This window comes from Dipodomys ordii, unplaced genomic scaffold, assembly GCF_000151885.1.
Source record: "Dipodomys ordii isolate 6190 unplaced genomic scaffold, Dord_2.0 Scaffold69, whole genome shotgun sequence".
Lineage (NCBI taxonomy): Eukaryota > Metazoa > Chordata > Mammalia > Rodentia > Heteromyidae > Dipodomys > Dipodomys ordii.
This window is the reverse complement of record NW_012267285.1, coordinates 2,365,081-2,365,957: the sequence shown is the minus strand read 5'-3', so window position 1 is coordinate 2,365,957 and position 877 is coordinate 2,365,081.

Here is an 877-nt window from a genome sequence, read left to right as displayed (position 1 = left end):
GGAGGGAGGGAGGGAGGGAAGGAGGGAGGGAGGGCTGGCTTCTGACTGAATTTGGCCCATGGGCTGTTTCCTGCCACCATGGCACTCATTACCCTGTGAGTGTGGCACTCCCTCCCACCCCACCCCCACCCCCCTGCAGTCACCTGGGAGATGTAGAAAGGCTCTAGGTGGACGGATACCAGGGCCATCAGCCTGCGCACCAGCCAGTTCACCTGGCTCCTGAGTTTGGAAGGTGATATGAGGAAGAAGAGGTGGCCCACTATCACCAGCGCTTGCTCAGTGACCTGCGCCCAAGGAGACAGGGTGTGAGAGCCGGGGCTCCGGGGAGAAGGCTGACAAGCCCTCCGTGGTGGCTGGGCCCTACAGTCCTCGGTCAACAGTCCTTCAGCGCTGAGAGGCACCGAAGACTTCAGCTCAGTAATGCCGAGCAATGGCAGGAGGAACGGTCAAGTGTGTGCTGACTGTACCCCCTCCTTTCTGGATAACGGGGAGAGCCACTCTCGGGGAGACAAGCCTCCATCCTTCAGCCATCACCCATCCGACCTCTCCTCACCTTCCCCCTGCCCCTGAGAGGCCAGCGGTTGAAGATGACGCGCAGGGTGAGGTAGGCTTTGATGTTCAGAGCTTCCGGGGAGATATCCATGGCTTCAGTGTCCTTGGGGCCCAGGTTCAGGTGCTTCTGGGCGTTGATGGCCAGCCCGCTGAGCACTGGGGACCGGGTGGGACGGGGAGTGGCCTGTCATCCTTCCCCGCCCTCCACGTCGCCACGCAGACCCTCCCCCAGCCCCCAGCCCTGGGCGTGGGAGATGCTTCCCCCGGCTCCCCCTGGTCCCCGCGGAGCCTCACCCTGACACAGGGCCAGCCTGTCCTTCTCCTC